At 42.1% G+C, this 22,042-nt stretch overlaps 1 protein-coding gene and 1 non-coding gene across 3 annotated transcripts in view; both read left to right on the top strand.

Annotated features, from left to right (window-relative positions):
- The first annotated feature begins 5,771 nt into the window (after positions 1 to 5,771).
- Positions 5,772 to 5,844, top strand: Trnat-agu (transfer RNA threonine (anticodon AGU)). The gene has a single exon. It is a non-coding gene; the product is annotated as a tRNA-Thr (tRNA).
- Positions 5,845 to 13,223: 7,379 nt separating this feature from the next.
- LOC135101188 (sodium-dependent phosphate transporter 1-B-like) overlaps positions 13,224 to 22,042 on the top strand; it is a 165,928-nt gene continuing 157,109 nt past the window's right edge. Inside the window, exon 1 of one of the 2 annotated variants that reach the window (XM_064004796.1) lies at positions 13,224 to 13,368. The gene's annotated coding sequence lies outside the window, so the exon portion shown is untranslated. Of the gene's footprint in view, positions 13,369 to 14,278; positions 14,422 to 22,042 lie in introns of those variants that run through there. The other variant, XM_064004797.1, reaches the window with a different exon arrangement.

The raw sequence follows: 22,042 nt of genomic DNA, 5'->3' as shown, positions 1-22,042 counted from the left end.
AGAGAGAGAGAGAGAGAGAGAGAGAGAGAATTTTCTTGAGTTATTTTTGTATAATAATGATAATAATAATAATAATAGTAATATATTTGCAGCTGTTCATAGGATTTCCCTCGTTTGCCTCATGCAGTGAACGGGTCTTCTTGTCTGCCATCCTCTTCTTATCTGCCATCTTCTCTATCGCATCTCCACCTGGGATTATTGTTTCTTGCTGGCCTTTTCCACCTTCGCCTGTCTTACGTATCCTCAGACTCTCTTCCCGCGTGTCGTTTGCCGTGTTAACCTTGCATGGAAACTTCGGTATCGTGTCCATAGCTATTTTACATAAGTGGTCTTCTTTGCCCAGTGGACGAGTAAGGGGTAGTGTACATATTCGTGCTTGTATTACAAAAACGTGTGTATATTCTGATGTGTAGGTGTTAGATGCTGGAAAGGTTAATGAGAGAAGAGAAGGTAAAAAAAAAAATCATGGGAAAGAAGACTATATAAAGAAGAAAAAGGAGAGAGTTAGAGAATTGCTGTTGAAATAAGAGAAGATTAAAGAAGGAAGAAGGGAAATGACTTAAGGAAATGCTGTTGAAGAGCATCAAATAAACACTGGAATACGGATGAATGAAAATAAGCAAAATCCGGAAGCACAGTAACGCTACACGAACAACTTTCACAATTTCCAAAGTTACCTTAACGTGAGAGAATGCTGTGCTTTTTGAGGCCCATGGAAGAGAAAGAACATGAGGTAATGGGTATTGTATTGTGTGTGTGTGTGTGTGTGTGTGTGTGTGTGTGTGTAACCTGGTGTAGAAATACTTACATACTAGATCGGGGTAAATAAATAGATTGCACCATATATTACCTAATCTAAACAAACCAAACGCTCCCAACAACAACAACAACAACAACAACAACAACAACAACAACAAAAATGAAGAAGCGTTTGAAAGTTTGAAGCAAAATATTTCACACATAAAGTTAAATTAAGCTCGTGGCTGGAAAGCGAAACCAATTTGGGGCAAGAGGAGCTTAAGGATTCGGAAGCAAAAAGGAGGAGGAAGAAGAGGAGGAGGAGGAAAAGGAAAAGGAGGATTACCAGGCTCCTATTCTCAGCGAGTCCCCGTGTGCTGCCTCCTAAAGCCACCACTGTAATCCCTGTAGGGGTGACGCAGGCTGGTACTCTCTTAGACAACACTGCAGCCTTGCCTGGCCTTCGCTGCTCTACACTCTGGCTCCTGTTCCCATTGCAGCAGACCAAGTTAATCAGATCAAAGGTTCTATAGCACAGATCATTGCTTGCTGTAGCTACATGCTGTGACAAGACAAACGTATACAACACAATACACTTAGCCAAACATGCATAACTAGCAATACACAATTCACATAACAAAACATGCATGTCTCTATGAAAACAAATAGCACTCAATTACAGAACCTGAAGCACACACTGCACACACAGCAGACAAACAAGGAGACTTATCTACAATCCTTGCAATACACTAAGACTTAGAAAACACAAACCAAAAAAAAAAAGGCATGTAAATAGAGCTACAGTCCCCAACCTGTGTTTACTCGCACATCACGAGCGGGGCTTGGTCTGAGCAGGTTCGTTACAGATGTCAACTGTGATAAAGTGATTACTGGTATAAAACTATGCAATATTACCACATTCACGTCCTTTGTTCTCTAATAAAGGATATTTTGGAAACTGACAGGAGTGATATGCGACAGGAAGCTTCCCACAAAACCGAAAGAGAAGCTATACAAAACAGTAGTGACGCCAGATATGTTATACAATATAGACAGTACCACTGACGAAGACAAGAGGCGGAGCTGGAAAGTAGTTGAAATGAAGATGCTGCGACTTTCTCTAGGAGTGACGAGGGGAGACAAAATCGAGAAGGAATACATCAGAGGCATAACACGTGCAGTGCGTCAGTTTGGCGACAAAGCTAGAGAGCCGAGACTGAGGTGGTGTGGACATGTCAAGAGAGGAGACAAAGAGTGTGCGGGGAGGAGAATGCTGATGGATTTACCCGACAGGAGAAAAAGAGGAAGACATAAGAGAAGGTTTATGGATGCAATGAAAGGAGACATGCTTGTAAAGAGAGTGGGTGAGGAAGGCGCAGAAGACCCACCGTGTTGAAGGTTGATCCGCTTTGGCGATCCCTGACGGAAGCAGCCCCAAGAAGAATGTGACTATGGAAATTATATTTTTTTCATTTCTCATGAGTGTTCTTCCCTTCCAGTGATGCAAAATTCTTCTTAAAGTACAGTATCACATGAATCATGAAAACACACTTGAAAACTCCAATGCCTTCCACCACAGCCTGTTAAAAGTGGGAGAGATTAAACACCCAGGCGATAAGTGTTTGTTCCTTGCCCAGTGGAGTGTTTGTTCCCTGGCCAGTGGAGTGTTTGTTCCTTGCCCAGTGGAGTGTTTGTTCCCTGGCCAGTGGAGTGTTTGTTCCCTGGCCAGTGGAGTGTTTGTTCCCTGGCCAGTGGAGTGTTTGTTCCTTGCCCAGTGGAGTGTTTGTTCCCTGGCCAGTGGAGTGTTTGTTCCCTGGCCAGTGGAGTGTTTGTTCCCTGGCCAGTGGAGTGTTTGTTCCCTGGCCAGTGGAGTGTTTGTTTCTTGCCCAGTGGAGTGTTTGTTCCTTGCCCAGTGGAGTGTTTGTTCCCTGGCCAGTGGAGTGTTTGTTCCCTGGCCAGTGGAGTGTTGGTATTTGATAGTGTCTGTTCCTTCGCCAGTGGAGTGAGCTGACCTACACAAGGCAGGTTCTGGTAGTATTTTCGTTTGCTCCTCGAGTCACACGCCGCCTCTCAATGTGTAACACCTTTGCGTGTGTGCGTGTGCGTAAAGCCAACGTGCGCATGTGCGTGGCGGCACATTCCAGCGGCGTGAACCCTTTCATTACACTCTATCCATCTTGCTCACCCTCAGGCCTTCCTCCCGCCTGCCTCCCGCCTCCCCTTCCCGCCCGCGCCGTCCGCCTCAGCTCAGCGCGCCCCGTGACGAGACAAGGCAGTGTTGTAAAGTGCCTTGTTCTCTCACAAGTGCTGTTTTTAAAGGCTGCTGAGATAACTACGTTTTCGTGATGTTTTCTCCTATTAGTGATACAGAGTTTTTGTTTGAACTATTACTGGAATCATTAAAACACTCTAGGAAGCCTGAGTAACTTCCAGCACAGCTTGTCAGAAATAGTGGAGAAGAGACACTGAAGTATTGACTGAACGGGTCATTTTTGTATTTCAGTGGTGGCATGATGTGGACACTGTATCCTTTAGCCAGGTTGCCATGTGTGACATACTTTTATTCATTTCCGACTTTTCTCCCTCTTTCCCTGTAAATTTAAAGTCCCCCTTGAAGCAATGCGTTTACTGTGAGGCACAAAGTTTAGAGAAAATGTAAAATGTTTTTAGGGTAACTCTGTTAGACTCGGGAGAGCCGCTCTTTTTAGCGTCGTACCTATATATAGACTACTTTTTAATAGACTCTAGTGAAAGTTATTGGAGTTTTGAAGAGTGTTCACATATTTCTAGTAATATATCAACAATAAATATAATATACTAATTAAAGAAACGTCATCTGGACCTTAGTTATTATCCCTTTGACCTTTGAAGATACTCTCTATGAAAACTCGACGCAGTTAGGAATCATCTTTTGTTTTATCATCATATATTTTTGTAACTCAGTTCAATTCTGTAAGGCAGGAAAGCCAGTAACTACAAATAAGAATGAGGGCCTGTAGGTGACGCAGTGCCGCGCTGCAACCCAACGCTGTATTGTATTGAAAAACGAAAATAAATACATAAAATATAAATGCATTGAACAAGAAGAGAAGTTTATGAGAAAACGTTGAGTTATTATCATACATAAAATAAATAAAGCAATAATTTGTCACAAAATAAATAGACTCTTGCTCCCCTTCCTCCTCCTCCTCTTCCTCCTCCTCTTCTTCTTCTTCTTCTTCTTCTTCTTCTTCTTCTTCTTCTTCTTCTATAGATTAACAGTAGATATACTTAAAACTTTATTTGACATCAACAAACAAGTAAATGAACGAATAACCTTACAATTTTGCCTTCCACTCCTTGGTTGACTCATGATTCTCACTTACCTGAATAACTCTCTCCTAAATATCAGTTCCCTCATACATTTATCGCCCTTATGGTATTAAACTCCCTTCTGGCAACTGCGCAAACCATCCCAACTGATAGTATAGTCTAGATATATAACAGTAAAGTTCCCTCCTCAAAAAAATAGTTTATTATCCCCACCCACAAATTAGATAAGTAAATAGATTAATAGATAGATACAAGATAGATGGATAGACTTACCGACCCATAGACCTACCAACCCCACTGATCGACCGCCAGGCAGACAGACAAACAGGCAGACAGACAGATCCCCTTACTCTCCCATCCCTTCACCTATTCTTTACCATGGTTGCTGACCTTTTCTCATCCCCTTGCGTCCCTTCTCCTCCCCCTCAACCCGATCCCTTCGCCCCTTCCCTTTCCCAGCCCCTCCCCGCCCTGCCTGTCCCTCACAACGGGACTTTCAACACAGGGACTCAGGTACTCACTAACCCGCTGCCACCGCACACTGCGACTACAAGCGCTACTATGACCTGTTTGAATTATTACAAAGGAGGGTAAATAAATAAAATACAAAGGACGAGAAGTATTCCTTGTGATAGGATAGTGAAGCTTTTAAATTTACATTCCACAGCATGCGTAGGTTAAGAAGGAATGTGATAGAGGACTTTAAGTAGTTCAAGGGATATAACAAGGGTGGCATAAACAAAATCCTCAGCGTCAGCATCAGGATAGGATAAGAAGTCATGAGTTTCAGCTTGATAAAGTTATGTTAAAGAGAGAGAGAGAGAGAGAGAGAGAGAGAGAGAGAGAGAGAGAGAGAGAGAGAGAGAGAGAGAGAGAGAGAGAGAGAGAGATTACTTTTCAAATAGAGAGGTAAATGAATGAAATACTCAGTAATCGGGTCCTTAGCGAGCTTTAAAAGAACATTACACACATTTATACAAGATGATGATAGGTAGAAATTGGTGTGCATGTTTCTTACAGGGACCGCCACGTGTAGGCCTGATGCTTCTTCTTGCTTTCCTTATTTTCTTATGTTCTTGTACCCTTATGTATTTTTCAACATAGGCATTCATTATCACTGTGTTCATAGATCACATAAATAATTAGTTAAGTTCTCATGGATACTTTTTTCTTGCTTACTTTACGGCATCGTTGTTAAACTATGACTAGGAAGTACTCTTGAGAATCCCAGTAATTTCCTAAAAATCTCATAACTTGTAAATATCAGCGCTCAGTGTCCAGGCGTTAGGAATGGCGCTACAGACACTGTAAATCTTCTTCCTCACGTAAGTAATGCTTGAATAGAAAATAAAAGTAATGACAATATCCAGACATTATTTCAAGAGGAAGGTTTGAAGCCACCTCATAATTTTGAATATTCTTTTTGGATAAATCTATTGGAACAGGCATCTTCAGTTCAGTTCCTCTTTTTATTATATATATATATATATATATATATATATATATATATATATATATATATATATATATATATATATATATATATATATATATATATATATATATATATATATATATATATAATTTTTTCGCTGTGGTTTTTGTTGCCCTCGGCCAGATCCCTTCTTATGTAAACAGCAAATAAATAAATAAACAAAACGGTCTCTTATTAGCGGCGGTTAACGCGTGAATTCACAGCGCCATTAAAAGGCCTTTTCAGAGCCTTCATAGCTCAGTGGCTAGAGCGCTGGTCTAGTAAACCAGAGGCCGGGAGTTCGATCCTCCCTGAAGGCAAAGATATAACGCAGTAGTGTGGGCTGCGACACGAGCTGTTTTATGGGTGTCCCTGAATCTCTCCTTTCTTTTTAAACAGAAGAAAGGAAATAATTACAAGAGAAAAATGTGACTTATTTATTCACACGTCAGTCCAGTCATGCATGAAGCACGCATGTACTCAGGCCGCAGATGTATCGACACGATACTGCTTGCCACTCAGACGGTGTGTGTGTGTGTGTGTGTTTGTATGTGTGTATACCCGTGTGCTCTTACGTAACCGTTCTTACCTAAGTGTATTTTTATATAATCAAGTTAACCGTGAAAAAACGCACGTGTGTTCTTTCTTATTTTATTTCTGTCTACCTACCTACCTATCTATCTATCTATCTATCTATCTATCCATCTATCTATCTGTCTTTAATTTATTCATTTCTCTCCGTCTTTCTGCTTTTCTTTCTTTTTCTTTCTGTCTTTCTTGCTTTCTTTCCATTTGTCTATCTGTCGGTCTATCTGTCTTCAAAGCCATGATCTTTCTGAACACACACGATCTCTCCCAGACTGAAAAGCGAATGTTTTATCCTGTTATACGTAAAGGTGATGTTATATAATGCACCGGAATCTCTGACCTTTATAAATAGAGTTGTTTTACCCTTTTTTTTTTTTTTTTTTTTTTTTTTCCTCCCGTGAGAGCGTCGATATCATGAAGGCGAAATTGCACATTGTTTTTGCAGCCAACCACCTCTGGACGGCGCCGCCTCATTGGAGTTCTTCTCCTCTTACTGTTTTTAATGGGTTCATTTAATCCATCATTGACAATATGATACTTGCCACTTCCCTTCATCAACCACCACGCGATTTTACAGAGCGAGAATACAACTGCAAGCGATTTAAGTTTTGAAGAGACATAAACAAAATCCTCAGGGTCAGTAATCAGGATAGGGCAATAAATAACAGCTTTAACTTAGACTTAAAAAAAAAGATACAGTAAGAAATTAGTTCCCAAATGTAGTGGAAGATGACTGGAATGGATTCTGTAACCAGGTTGCTAGTGCTGCGTCAGAAGGGAGCTTTAAAAAAAAAAAAGGATTACATTTATAGAAGGGGATGATAAGTGGAAATGGGAAGGTATGTTTAATACAGGAACTGCCATGTGTAGGCCTGATGGTTTCTTGTAGCTTCCTTTATGTTCTTCTGTTCTTATGTTCGTTAGTAGTCGTTCACTCCTTTTATTGTCACCGTCACCTTTTGAAATTATACTCTAAACTTACACCAGACACTTATATTAAGGTTAAGAAGAGGTGACAGCGGTGACGAGATTAAAGATGGTACTTTGCCGGTGTTCAAGCTTAGCACATGTAGTATGTTGGGTTGGGGACAAAGGTAGAGAGGCGAGACTGATGTGGTGTGGCCGTGTCAAGAGAAAAGATGAGGAGCATGTCGGGAGGAGGAGGATGGAGGTGGATCTGCCCGGCAGGAGAAAGAGAGATAGACCTGAAAAGAAGAAGAGGAAGAAAACTTCTAGAATACCCAAGCAGTTGTTATTGTTTGTCCTAAAACTTTGGAATATGGAAATGCAGAAATTTGGTTTAGTTGCCCACGACTTTTGCCGTCCAGGATGGTTGACTCAAAGAAAATTACTTTTTCAATGGGTAACTCTCTTAAAAATAACCTGCTGTATGTAAGCAATGTCGAGATTGTTAACAGACGCAGCTGTTAAATATTTTTGCCTCTGTTAAAATACAGTAATGATAAATTATTATTTTTATGTTTGGTGAAGGTCGAGACTGATAAATGTTTTGTTATTTTATTCTTTATTTATTTTCTTGGATTATTTACATTTTTTTTCAGCTTTATATGCTTTGAATATCGTCTCTCTCTCTCTCTCTCTCTCTCTCTCTCTCTCTCTCTCTCTCAAATGAGAAAATTAATATATGTAATATTCTCTTCTTTTCTTGTGTCTGTTTAATGCCACTACTAATGTTAATAACAGTCTAGACTTTCAAGACTGGACGGAAGAATCACATGTACACATAACTCTCGGCAAAGTAAAGTAAAAGAGTCATCCTAAAGGCGGTGCTGATGCCGGAGTCAGAATGAAACTTGATCTCTCGGCTGCATTGTTCAACTCCCCATAATGTGCCTGAAGTTGACTAACAGAAGCCCCAGACAAACTTAATTCGGTCCCTGGTCTTTTTGACAGGTAAGAGTATACCCAACAAGAAATTATTTAAAGAGAAACGTAATCTATCGGCCACTTTGTCTCTGGTCCCTTTAACAGACCTGAAACGACTTACAGAAGCCCCAGACGAACCAAACTCAGCCCGTGATCTTTTAAACAACTAGAAGGGTGCCTGGTAAGAACTGAGTCTTGAATGCCAGGTTAGGAGTTAGAACGACACTTGATTAATCGGACAAGTGGTTTCTGGTCTTATTAACAAATCTTAACTTAACTTCAAGAGGCTTCAGAAAAACTTGACTTGCCCCGTGGTCTTTTTAACAGCTAGGAACAAACCAGGCAAGAAATTATTTCGAACGAAACGTAAAATATCGGCCACTTAATCTCTGGTCGTCTTAAGAGACATGAAACTTGACGTCCAGAGTCCTCAGACATTCTACTTATTCCTGGCCTATTTAACAACCAAAAACGTGCCTGGTAAGAATGAAGAACACTTCCTTAGCCTGAGAAAGTGGATTAATTGGTCCCCAAATATAACAAATTCTTAATCTATCAGTTTTTCCTCGAGACACCAACCACTTAGACACTCGTGTAATCCTTTTCCTGTTCTGTAAAAGGCAAACTTAGAGAGCGGTTCTGTTTGGCCGTGTATAAATGCATTACAGTGGACTGTGGGACTGAGTTTGAATGGCAAGGCATGAGCTGCTTTGGGTAGCTTTGTAAGGGACATAACATACTTAGTGGTTATGTTGAGCCTCCTATGAATACATTGGAGTGTGGAACTGAGCATTGGAGTGTGGAACTGACTCTGAATGGTAATGCAGGAGCGGCTTTTTGCAGTTTAACTTGGCAGGTTCAAGGCAACAGCACGGTAGATGTCCACGGCAGGGACGCGGTGCAGGTAGGCAGCCTCAGGGTCAGGGCAGCCTGGAGACAGTTAGGGAGACGTACCCTTACGCCACACAAGGCCAGGCCCTCCTTGTTACTGCTCGCTGAGGGAACCAAGAATGGGCGGTTGTCATTCATTGTACTGATGTGGGATTAATGCGTCACTTGGTACATTCTGGCTTGAGTTAGTTTGGGATGAGTTAAGTTAGATTAGATTAGGTGAAAAATACTACAGCGCCTCGAGTCTGTAGTAGTAGTAGTACTAGTAGTAGTAGTAGTAGTAGTAGTGGTGGTGGTGGTGATGGTGGTGGTGGTGGTTGCAGCAGTAACAACAGTAGTAGTAGTAGTAGTAGTAGTAGTAGTAGTAGTAGTAGTAGTAGTAGTAGTAGTAGTTGTTGTAGTAGTAGTGGTGATGGTGGTGGTGGTGGTGGTGCTAGTAGTTGCGGCAGTGACAACAGTAGTAGTAGTAGTAGTAGTAGTAGTAGTAGTAGTAGTAGTACTACATATAGTGACCCCTCGGATTTGTACATATGTAGTAATAGTGGTAATAGTGTTAAGGTGTTAAAGTCCATGGAAGGGACAACACAAGGTGACCCAGTGGCCATGGCGATGTACGCCCTCGGACTTTCAGTGCTGCAACAAGTTATCTCATATGAGAAAACGAGTGTGAAGCAAGTGGCGTACGCAGATGACCTGTCAGGGGCCGGCAAAATAACAGACTTGAAAAAATGGTGGGGCTTAGTGAACGACAATGGTCCCATCATAGGGTACACACCCAATGCCGCTAAGTCCGTCCTTATTGTAAAGCCTGAACACTATGACAGTGCAGTGGATAGCTTCAGTGGCAGTGGAGTTATAATAACAAAGGACGGACAACGGCATCTGGGTGCTGTCATCGGAACAGAGGAGTTCAAGAAGGAGTACATAGGAGAAAAGGTGAAGGAGTGGATACATGAGGTGGAAGTCCTGTCTGACATGGCCAGGACTGAGCCTCATGCAGCCTACTCCGCCTACACCCACGGCTTGCAGCATCGATGGAGATTCGCCATGCGCACCATCCCAGGCATCAGCCCTCTCCTTGCACCACTGGAGGTCTCGATAAGGAACACCTTCCTCCCAGCGTTACTGAGATACCACACCATCGGAGATGGGGAAAGGGCGCTGCTCGAACTTCCACCAAGACTGGGCGGGATGGGAATCACCTCCCCTGAGAAGTTGGCGACTGTGGAGAACCTCAACTCCCTCAAGCTCACCAGGTCCCTCACAGAGAAGATCATTGCTCAGGACGCACATGGTGAAATAGCCCAAAGTGCAGTCACTGAGCAAGGACGAATTATATCTAGAGATAGGCAACAACATCAACGAAACTGATAAACATCTTGCCTGCAACCACAGTGAGAAAAATCCTCACTGCACAGGAAACGGGAGCCTCTAACTGGCTAACGTCACTGTCCATCAGAGCGAAGGGCTTCAGCCTCAACAAACAAGAATTTGTCGACGCCATTGCTCTGAGGTACGGCTGGCCGATGGAAGGACTCCCCAGTACTTGTGTGTGTGGCTCCCCCAATGACGTCAACCACACCATGACGTGCAAAAAGGGGGGATTCGTATGTATCAGGCACGATGAGGTGAGAGATCTGACCGCCAGCATGCTCAGGGAGGTGTGCCACGATGTCTCCACTGAACCGACCCTCCTGCCGCTAGACGGCGAGCACCTGCGCTACAGAACAGCCAACACCACCAACGAGGCTCGAGTCGACGTCAGTGCACGAGGGTTCTGGACAAGGGGACAGAAAGCATTCATGGACATACGGATCTTTGACCCGATGGCCGCCTGTCACCACGAACTCTCCCTGGAGGCCGCCCATCGCAAGAATGAGCAGGAGAAGATCCGAGCGTATGGGGAGAGAATCCAACACGTTGACCAGGGCAGCTTCACACCTCTGGTCTTCACCACATCTGGCGGGATGGGCTCCAAGGCTCAGTGCTTCTACTCAAGACTAGCCGACCTAATGGCAGAAAAGAAGCACCAGCCAAGGAGCCATGTCGTCGCATGGATGAGGTGCCGTCTCTCATTCTCCCTCCTCAGATCTGCCCTCCTGTGTCTCAGGGGGACAAGGCATTCCACTCCCATACCTGCAGACTTAGGAGGCCTCGACTGCGAGGCTACAGTGGTGGAGAGTGGCATAAGAGTAGATAGAGTAGAGGTAGAATGAATTTATAGTTAACAACTAATGTTTATATTATAGAGTATTAGATATGGTTGGATGCCACAGTCATTAGCGGGAGCTGGGGCTAATGACCTCCAAGTAATGGAGCCCCTAATTGACACATCAATAAACATGGGGTGGAGGTATTATAAAAAAAAAGTAGTAGTAGTAGTAGTAGTAGCAGCATCAGTAGCAGCAACAACAGCATCAGCAGCAATAATAGTAGTGGTGATGGTGGTGGCGGTGGCAGTAGTAGCAGCAGGAGCATACATCTTAAAAATAATAATAAATAAATAAATAAATAAGTTACATAAATAAATAAATAAACAAATCCAATCGACTAACGCCACATGCATCACCATCACGTCATAACACTCGTATATACATCACCACACATCAGCATCTCAGTAACTAAACACCGTAGCGCACTGTAACAATTAAACTAGCAACATTTTCTGTACAGTACACACCACCCCAGTATTACTACAGCTGTTCCCCGCGGCACTAACAGCTCCTATCACGAGGGGTTGGCATGGTGCTGGTAACTCTCGCCTGGGTATTTCCGTCCCGGGAGATGAGGCGTCCACAACAAGACAGCAGACGTGTGCAACGAAGCGGGGTTTGATGTAGAGCAGCTCCAGCCAAACGTGACAGTCTGTAATTCTTTGTCAATTGGTAGAAACGTCATTGGTTGTCAGTCTTGTCATTGGAAGCATATTGTTATCCGTTTGAGTTGGTGGAGATGTCAGTGGTTGTCATTATCTTCATTGAAAGTATATTAAATTATATATAATATTTGACTGCAGGGCAAATATCATTGGTTGTCAGTCTTGTCATTGGAAGCGAATTATTGACCTTACATATTCATTGTTGTCTCTTTCATTTGGTGGAAATGTTAGTGGTTGTCTTTTTTGCTCTCATTACACGTAGGTTATTAAGTAAATATATGTCAAACGTGACAGTCTCTACTCTCTTTCATTATGTGGAGATGGCAGTGGTTGTCTGTCATTCTTGTCACTGGAAGCAGATTAAACGTACGAGTATTGTAAAACAAGATATTTTTTTAGCAGATTATTAACTTCACTCAGGCTCTAATCTCTTTCAGTTAGTGGAGGTGCCAGTTGTTGTCAGCTTTGTTACTGGAAGCAAATTATGAACCTTGTATAAAAAATAAAAAATTGACGGCTTCTATCTCTTTTAATAGGTGTAGTCAATGGTTTCTTAATAACTTATATATAACTTGATTTACCTTTTAGTTTATTTATTTTTTTTTCAGTAGGCAGGAACATTTTAAACTCTCATTATTGTCACTGAAAGCAGATGAACAACTTCACCTATATCACTTGACTTAGCGTCTGGTCTTTTCTTTCAGCTGGCAAAAACATTTCTGTCTGTCATTATTTTCATTGGAAGATTATCAACCTCTCATAAAAAAAAAAAAAAAAATTGATTAGGCCTTTTTTTTTTCATTTCCAGTTGGCAGAAACATTCGTGACTCATTGTTTTCATTGGAAGCAGAGGAGTCACTTGGCATAGAAAACTTAACGTGGTCTGCTGTATGTTCATGAAGTCATCCCCTCCCTTTCATAGCATACACTGGAGGCTCGTCGTACACCCCAGGGACATTCAAATAAGCTTGTATTCTCAAAAACGCTCTGGGCTTTCACATGGACTCTTTTCAAAGGCCACAGAAAAGATTAGTTGAGTTCCTATGATATTCTTTTCCCGACTAAAGATGCAGGGTCCCTATAAAACTATTACCAGAATCACGAAGACGTCTTTGAAAAACACCATCAGCTTCCTCTAGAGCCTGAAAGAATGTGTCAGGACTACTTTCCAAAAACCTCAAGGATGATCCATCGAGTTTCTGTGAGTGCTTTCTCCGTTGGTGAAGCGGAATCCGTATTAAACTATTATCAAAATCACGAATACATCTTTGAAAACTCCAGTAACTTCCACTAGAGTCTGGTAGAAGGGAGTCTGGATATCGCGTAGAAAAGTTTCATAAGAATCTAGAGAGGCAGAATTCACAGTGCAAGTCACATCCACCTCAGATGGACCAAACGGGTGGGTGAATTGGTCAGGTCATAGATGATCCAGGTACAGGAGACATTGAGATGAACGTGGCGGCGTGCGCTTCTCCCTCGCCTTCTGTTTTGGCGCCAGCTGGACTCCGCACTCCCTCCCTGTCCCCGGAGTTCCCAGCCCCCCCAGGCTTACTGCTCAGTGGCACTCGTCAGGGCGGCTTCTCCGTCACGTCTCGTGCTCGTGAGTAAAAGGCTCTGTTTTTTTAGGGATGTAAGAGAACCTGTGTGTCTGTGTTGAGGATATCGAGGCCCGAGGGATTAGTGATGCTGTTGAGCAGGTGTGGGCGTGGTGAGGGGAGCGGTGTGGGCGTGAGGGCGGTAAAAGGTGCCGGTGTGTGGCGGCCGGCCCTGCCACATGTGCTCCCTTGCATTGATCGACCGGTGCGAGCCGCGTGCTGCTGCTGCTGCCGCCGCCGCCGCCGCCGCCGCCGCCTCATGTCTGTCTCTCCCTCTCCCAGCCTCTCCCTCACCACGCCTCTCCTTCACCATGCCTCATCTCTTGTCTCGTATTTTGACTCTAATATCGTGATTTTCCTGCATCTTGATTACCAGTCTAGTCACATCAGCGCGTGTGGAGACTGGTCGTGTAGGAACAGGCGATCGACCCTAGCCTTGTTAATCCTTCATCTCGCTGCTCATGTTGAGATTTACGGTCATGTATGTGTGCATGTGTGTGCATGCATATGTTTAATGTGAGTTAGTTGTGCATGTGGTGGCAACAACAGCGAGGTAAGGAAGCCCGCGCGGAGGTCGTTACACCCCGCCACCCTCCCCGTTGCCGGAAGTACAAGTATGTGCTTCTTACACTTCTAGAAGAAAAAGATTCCTTCTGTGGTTTCTTCTTCTCTCACGAACACAAGGTCTCGGTCGGACACTTACATTGCGCTCTGGCGACTTATTTTCTTTATTAGCCAAGAAGTACTCGAAAAACGAAGACTAGGTGTGTGTGTGTGTGTGTGTGTGTGTGTGTGTGTGTGTGTGTGTGTGTGTGTGTGTGTGTGTAATGCATGTACATATGTGCGCATGTATGTACGTACCCGTATATCGTCTGGCTGTGACGTAGGTGGCGGAGCGATGACGCAACCCACACCTCGGCTTCATCTTGTCCGTGTCTAGCTAGCAGTGGCGAGACTCACCCGAGCAGCGACCATACCTGGCGAGGACTTAAACCTGCCAACCTGCTCCATACCTGACACCCACACACCACCTGGAACTCACCTGCCCGGCCCTTGAGGTGAGGGTGAGGACAGTATGTAGTGTGAGGGACGGAGAATAGAGGGTGTGAGCATCAGCATGAACGACAGGAAGTGCTTATCTCTCGTTAGAATCGTCCGTTGGCTTCCACTGATAAAAGCCGTGATTTGAATGTCTGGCTGGGCTGCGCGGCACTGTGTGGCGGCCAGAGGTGATATGCGAATATGTGTCTGGGCCTTGTGGCGTGTTATAAAGGGCACCGGGTGATGTACCTTTGTGTGAGGCTGTGCATTTCTTGTTATTGTGTGTCGAAGAGGCAAGTTAACGAAAAAATATGGGGCAAAAGTATATGATGATGTTATTTCTTTTCTTCTTTGTTCGTCTCTCAAGGAATTAAGGGAAAATAGGGGAAAAAGTGCGTGACGCGATTAATTTTCTTTGATTTCCCCTTTTCACGTGTCAAAGGGGCAAGACAAGGAGACACTAAATTACGGAGAAGTGTGTGTGACGATGTTATTTTTCCCTTTTTCTATCTTTTTTTCGCTTTTTTTTTCACGTGTCAAAGAGGCAGTTTAAGGAAAGAAGAAATAGGGAAATAGTATGTGTATCGCTGTATTTTCCTTTCCTCTTTTTTTTTCATGTGTCAAGGAGACAAGCTGAAACAGGAAAAAACTGGCGAGGAAAAAGCCAGGACAATTTGGCGCTTCCAAAAAGTTACGGAGTTTGTGAAGTTTAGCGTATAGCGTGAGATGGAGAACCTTATTCTGAATCACTTCTGCACCAACCTATCTATCGAGGTGCCATGTCTTGTTTGACGTGGGCGACCATGGAACGCCACCTCTGTCTATCTACCAGCCAGTCTTATTAATTCAGCCACTCTTGTCACTTGTGGAATATCTTGTAGTAGGCTGTACTTTTGCACCACTACATTCAAAATGCTATAGGTGAAGTTACACGGATTTTTGACAGTGCTTTTACAATTCTAGCTACGTATTAACAATATTTCTACATTATTAACAGGAGAAACACTCGTTAGGACCCGACCAATCGCCTCTGTGGCCTTTAAAAACTGTCGTGACGAGAGACCAAAGCATTTCAGAACACGGGCCGCGCTTATGTAGGTTATCTAGGGTGCATGACTGGCTGGCGGGCGGGCGGCGTGTGATGCAGGCACTAGGGTTGTCAGAGGATTGTAGCAGTGTATTGAATTATGAGTGTTAGAGCGGGTGAGGCGCAGTATTTGTAGTGTGTATAGGGGGCGTTCTAAGGTGAGGTGTTTTGGAATATGTGCGTGATAGGGTGGTGTATTAGGAGTGTGTGAGAGTGATAGGGTGACGTGTAATGGTATAGGAAGATATATATTAGGTTAGATTAGGTTAGTATGTAATATGTTAGTATGTGATGGTGATACTACCTTCTAGAGTTAAGTGTGTTTGGTATCTGAGTAATATATTGTAGAGGGGGTGAGGTGTATTAGCATATGTGTGTGTGTGTGTGTGTGTGTGTGTGTGTGTGTGTGTGTGAGATACATTCTAGGGTGCGGCGGTGCATTGGTAGTATGTGAGCAGTAGACTGAAGCCAGGGTGAGGTGTGTTGGAGGTGTGCAAGGGTTGAAACATCCTGGGAACAGTGAGGTGTATTGGCAAAATGTAAAAGTTGGCATGTTTTACTTATTTATTTATCTGTTTATTTATTTATGTAAGGAATTCTGACCAAGGACGACAAACCTGATAAAAAGGGAGAAAAAGGCCACTAAAGGTGTCAATACTTGTGAGAGCGAACTGTAATTTATTTAATGTTTATTTTTTATCTATTTATGTATCTATCTGTCTATCTATCTATGTATCTACCTCTATCTATTTATTTTATGTAAGAAGAGCTCTGACAGTGATGAAAAAAGACCCACTGAAGGTGCCAGTCCCTAAAAAAAACATAAATAAATAATAAAAGAATAAAAGTCCCGAAAGCAAGTCCAAGATTACCTTATGAACCGTCTAGGTAGCGTGAGAAGGTCGGCACTGTCTAGACTTCGAAGCACTGCAAATAGAACAAAATAAAGCACGGGAATGCCACCTCACCAGAAGAGCTTGAATACCTGATGTGCCTGTACTGGCTGTTCTGCATACGTGACACCTGCGCTTGATTGAGTTTTGGTTCAGTATTGACAGAGATCGAGAGTTTTAGGCAAGTTTATGAATGAGGTTGATGTAGATGTAGGATGTAGGAAAGTGTCATGTGTAGGCCTGGTGGACTGTTGTGGATTCTCTTTTTTAATGTAGTGACCTGAGTTATTAAGAGTCGTGTTCAGTACAGTGACCTCTTCCACTGATTGCCACGATGTTTTTTTGTTTTTTCCCTCAATCTCAAGGCTACTGGTTTGAGTCTTATAAATCCTGCCAGCTCATAGATTCTCGAACATCATTCCCAAACATTTCATCGTCTTGTTTCTTACATTCAGTAGTCTGGTGAACTTGTGGTTTTTAATGGATTTTTTACGATTCTAGTGACAGCTTAGCATGGAGTTTGCATCATCATTAAGACACCCATGCGAATATTTTTAATGATCTCAGTAGCCTTTGAAAATACCTCTGATGAAAGATTTAAGCTTTTAATTATGAATTCGAGTCTTTAGCAGATCACAGGGCATAAGATTGATAGATTCTTGTACGGTACCCCTTATCTATTGCATTCAGCCTTGTCTCATATTCAGCAGACTGTAATGAAGGTTATACTGGTTTCTAAGGCAGTTTTTTATGATTGATGATAGTATAATAAGAATTCTGCATCATCAGTAGGAAAAACAACACTTAAAATAGTGATGTGAGAATAAAGTGTTTAAGAATACGAACTTAACAACAGTAACACAGTAAGAAGGAGAAGGATGAAAAAAATAAAAACAAGAACAAGAATCTTAAGATCACAAGGCTTAAAATTGAGGTTAAATACTAAATATAGTGGAAGTGAGACCTAAAAGCAGTGGTATCTTGAGACTTAAACACAGTGGTATCTTGGCACCTAAACACAGTGGTATCTTGGCACCTAAACACAGTGGTATCTTGGCACCTAAACACAGTGGTATCTTGAGACCTAAACACAGTGGTATCTTGGCACCTAAACACAGTGGTATCTTGGCACCTAAACACAGTGGTATCTTGGCACCTAAACACAGTGGTATCTTGGCACCTAAACACAGTGGTATCTTGGCACCTAAACACAGTGGTATCTTGGCACCTAAACACAGTGGTATCTTGGCACCTAAACACAGTGGTATCTTGGCACCTAAACACAGTGGTATTTTGGCACCCAAACAAAGTGGTATCTTGAGACCTAAACACAGTGGTATCTTGAGACCCAAACACAGTGGTATCTTGAGACCTAAACACAGTGGTATCTTGAGACCCAAACACAGTGGTATCTTGAGACCTGAGCACAGTGGCATCTTGGAACCCAAACACTACCATCTTGAGTGCTATCTTATTAAAACCTAAACACACTGGTGCCTTGAGACTTTGATTAATTAACTCTTACACTTCTAGACACACTGCCAATACTTTTAACTACTGTCTGTTCTCGTGCTAAGCTGTCGTGAATATTTTTGCAGTGTAAAAAGGCAAAATTAACCTTCTATTTTTTTTCTTATTTTTTCTCCTGTGTCTGCATGCAAACAGTTTTTCTAGTGCTAGGTAAGTTAACAAAGGACGATCGTAACACTATTGAGCATAACTGTACGTGTGAATTAATTTGCTGTTTATTTCGTATGTGAGTATATTGAGGCCTTTTCTTTTCATTGGTGTTCCATCTGCTTGCTTGTTGCTTCAGAATCTGTCACCTGTACTGAAACGTGACGCAAAATAATGTTCACTTATCCGCAGTCAACCATGGAATTAAATTTCATCAACTTTGTTTTCTACTTGTGTATTTGTTTACCGTTTTCTAAGAAGGGCTCTGGCCAGTGGCTACAAAATGGCAGAATAAATCTCAATTTTTTTTTTTTTTTTATTGGAAGCGTCAAATTGAGTAGCTTTTGTCCTCGTTATTTATTTATTTATTTTTTTTATTTATTTTTTTTTTACATTGATCGGTTTCCTCCTTGACACACACACACACACACACACACACACACACACACACACACACACACACACACACACACACACACACACACACACACACACACACACACACACACACACACACACACACACACACACACACACACACACACACACACACACACACACACACACACACACACACACACACACACACAAAGAAAAAAAATGCTTATCATCTACTCTACGACTTGCACTACCGATGATGGCGATAGTGATGATGCCACTTGTTGCTGCTGTACTTGTTGTTATATTCGAGCAAAGTAAAGCAATGCATGTAATAGTCATTCATACTGGAAGCCTTTAAAGTTGTCATATTGATTTTATTTATTCCTCTCCCTCACTCAACCTACTTCTGTGTGTTTTATGCATTTGTTTGTTTGTTTATTTATTAATTTATCTATTTATTTATTTATTTGTTTGTTTCTTCATTTATATATCTTTTATTTTCCATTTTTTTTTTTCTTTCTCTCTCTTTCTTTTATTTGTCTTAATGTCAGATGTTACCACAAGTGTCAGCGGGAAACTGCTGATGTAGAATATTATCTTTTAGTATTACGGCTATTTCATTATCATTAGTAATAGTAGTAGTAGTAGTAGTAGTAGTAGTAGTAGTAGTAGTAGTAGTATAGTAATTTAAGTTATAAAGATTACAGTGACATGTTCTGACTACGGCCTTATAGTGATGATGTTATAGTGACAGATTGTGAGCATAGAGTTCTAATGACGGTGACGATGGTACAGTTACGTGTGGTGAGCAGAGTAAGAAATGACGTGGTTACAGTGACGTGGTTACAGTGACGTGTTAATGTGAGCTCAGACCTACAGTGAAAGTGACGTGGTTGTAGTGAGACACAGAGCACAGTAATGAGAGATATAGTGAGGTGTGGTGGACAGAGTTTGTAGTGACGTGGTTATGGCGTAAAACTAGCAAGGACGAGTGTAACAGTGAGGTTATTGTGACTACAGGAAGAATAGTAAACAGATTTGTACCATCCAGAGATGTCTTCGTGGTGATGGTCTTGCTTGCTGAGTGTGTGTGTGTGTGTGTGTGTGTGTGTGTGTGTGTGTGTGTGTGTGTGTGTGTGTGTGTGTGTGTGTGTGTGTGTGTGTATTTCTGGTCGTTGCAAACTTTGAGGGGTTTCCGTGAGCTGCGTGGAGGACGAGGATAAAGCAGGGGCGTTGTGGGGGCGGGAGCGACCGGGGCAACGTGTGTAAGGGAAGGAAGGAAGGAAGGAAGAAAGAAGTAATTATGTATGACGAAGGTATGGGATTATATAGTATGCATTCTCATAAATATACATACTTAGGATTTTCATCTCTATAATTCTTCTCCGTTTGGTATGTAATTACGCGCGCGCACACACACACACACACACACACACACACACACAGAGAGAGAGAGAGAGAGAGAAAGGGGGGGGGGGAAGAGGGAGATAGTGAGTGCTGCAGGGCGGTGTGGGGCCGTCACGTCCTGGCTGGCTGGGAGTGTGTGGGTGTTCTACGTGCTGCGTCTCAGGTGGCGCTGCTCGGGACACTGCTGGCTCACTGGAACACTAGAACACAATTTTAACAATTTGCTGTGAGAGAAAATGCGTACTTGTGTGTGTGTGTGTGTGTGTGTGTGTGTAGACTGATTGTATGTACATGTTACAATACTCCCCTTCTAGTGACGAGATAGTAGGAATGACACTGACTTCTTCCGCCCTTGAATGGTCTTGAAGAGTCCTGCTACACACTCACCGTCTGGCTGTTAGTGCTGAGTCAATAGAGGCTGGCTGATTGACTGACTGATTAATTGACTGACCTAGTGGCTGGCTGACTGACTGATCGACTGGCTGGCTTTTACTTTTCCCATAGTAATATTATACAGGGGGTAACGCGAGTTTCTGCAAATACTGAAAGGAGGGAGGAGCGAGTCCGAGCGACCTTGAAAACAGCTGAGTGATGATGCCACTTAGTATTTCACAGGAGTACTTTTAATCACCGCAATAATGTTGTCGTGTAATACTTATAGGTAAATTGCATGCTTTTTAACACCATTTGTCTTGTTATAAGATACTGTAATATTCCACAGCCTGCAAAAAAAAATAAGATAAAACCATTCATAGTTTAAGCAAGTGGCACCTCCGAGGCTGCGGTAATGCAACCGTCTGTCCGTCACCTCATAGCTATACGCATAATGAACCCGTACATTTTCAACTCCTCTGACGGGTAAACAAAGCCTTAAAATGCATATGTGTATAGAACATTTTCTACTTAAAATTACATGTTCTTTTTTCATTTCTTTCAGTATTTGCAGAAACTTGCGTTACACCCTGTATATTTTTTTTCCGTTGTTGTTGTTGTTGTTGTTGTTGTTGTTGTTGTTGTTGTTGTTGTTGTTGTTGTTGTTGTTGTTGCTCTTCTTCTTCTTCTTCTTCTTCTTCTTCTTCTTCTTCTTCTTCTTCTTCTTCTTCTTCTTCTTCTTCTTCTTCTTCTTCTTCTTCTTCTTCTTCATCATCATCATCATCATCATCATCATCATCATCATCATCATCATCATCTTCTTCTTCTTCTTCTTCTTCTTCTTCTTCTTCTTCTTCTTCTTCTTCTTCTTCTTCTTCTTCTTCTTCTTCTTCTTCTTCTTCTTCTTCTTCTTCTTCTTCTTCTTCTTCTTCTTCTTCTTCTTCTTCTTCTTCTTCTTCTTCTTCTTCTTCTTCTTCTTCTTCTTCTTCTTCTTCTTCTTCTTCTTCTTCTTCTTCTTCTTCTTCTTCTTCTTCTTCTTCTTTGTTGTACTATTTTTCCTCCTCCTGGTTGGCTGGCAGATTGGGTGTTTCTCGTGTAGAGTGCTGGTTGACCGGAAGGCACTCAGTAATAAAGCTGTCAGTTTCGAGTCATCAGGGAGCTCTAAAGGAAGATTAGATGAATTGATGGGGATGACAGGTGGAAACAGGCAAGCATGTTTCATACAGGAACTGCCAAGCGCATGACTGCTCGCTTCTTGCACTTTCCCTTATTTCCTAATGTTCTTGTGTCCTCACGTCACTGCCATTGTGAAGAATTAATAAGGGACTTGTATTGTTTATTGTTCAGTGGAAGTGAACGTGTTGTAAGAATTTGATCATTACTTTTCTCGTTTTCTTCCTCACCTTGACACACGGAGTCTTCTCTTTCAAGTTAGTGTTTATTAAGCTTACGAGTATAGCTGAAATAAGCATTTTCCCGCTAACTTGTCTAGCATTGTCGTGGTTATTTTGTTTATTTATGTATTAAGTCGGTCAGTTAGACAGTATTACCTGTTGTTAATTTTCTTTTATGATCAATGAATGAATTGACTCTTTTGACTTTCTTTCACAGATTTGCTTACTACTACTACTACTACTACTACAAATAATAGTAATAATAATAATAACGATAATAATAATAATAATAATAATAATAATAATAATAATAATAACAACCTTCCACAGTTTGCCACAGCCAATGCCATCAAACATTTATAACCTCACGAATAATAGTACCCATTGATTTCTCTCTCTCTCTCTCTCTCTCTCTCTCTCTCTCTCT

This window comes from Scylla paramamosain, chromosome 6 (assembly GCF_035594125.1).
Source record: "Scylla paramamosain isolate STU-SP2022 chromosome 6, ASM3559412v1, whole genome shotgun sequence".
Taxonomy (NCBI): domain Eukaryota; kingdom Metazoa; phylum Arthropoda; class Malacostraca; order Decapoda; family Portunidae; genus Scylla; species Scylla paramamosain.
This window is presented reverse-complemented; position numbering and strand designations above follow the sequence as displayed.